This window comes from Odontomachus brunneus, unplaced genomic scaffold, assembly GCF_010583005.1.
Source record: "Odontomachus brunneus isolate Ranch 3 - 2012 unplaced genomic scaffold, Obru_v1 Obru_scaffold_278, whole genome shotgun sequence".
NCBI lineage: Eukaryota > Metazoa > Arthropoda > Insecta > Hymenoptera > Formicidae > Odontomachus > Odontomachus brunneus.
Genome location: NW_022639728.1, coordinates 212,947 through 213,224, shown reverse-complemented (window position 1 = coordinate 213,224; position 278 = coordinate 212,947).

The following is a 278-nucleotide window of genomic DNA, read 5'->3' as shown; positions in this document are numbered from 1 at the left end:
TAAGTTATCTGCTCGTCAATCAATGAACGTATCCGAAAAGCTTGTCCTACGACACATGTAATATCAGCCTTACGCTCCAAAGTATTTTTGTGTTTTACTTTATGACATAAGTTATCTGATTTGGATAATAAAACACGTTATTTACATAATTTGTTTTATGATATTTAATACAGTTAGCATGAATGTACAAACATTTTCATAAAATATTTTGTACATTTTAACATTATGTTTTACAACGAATTATTTTTTCCTATCTCCTTGTATATCTTTGGCAAATA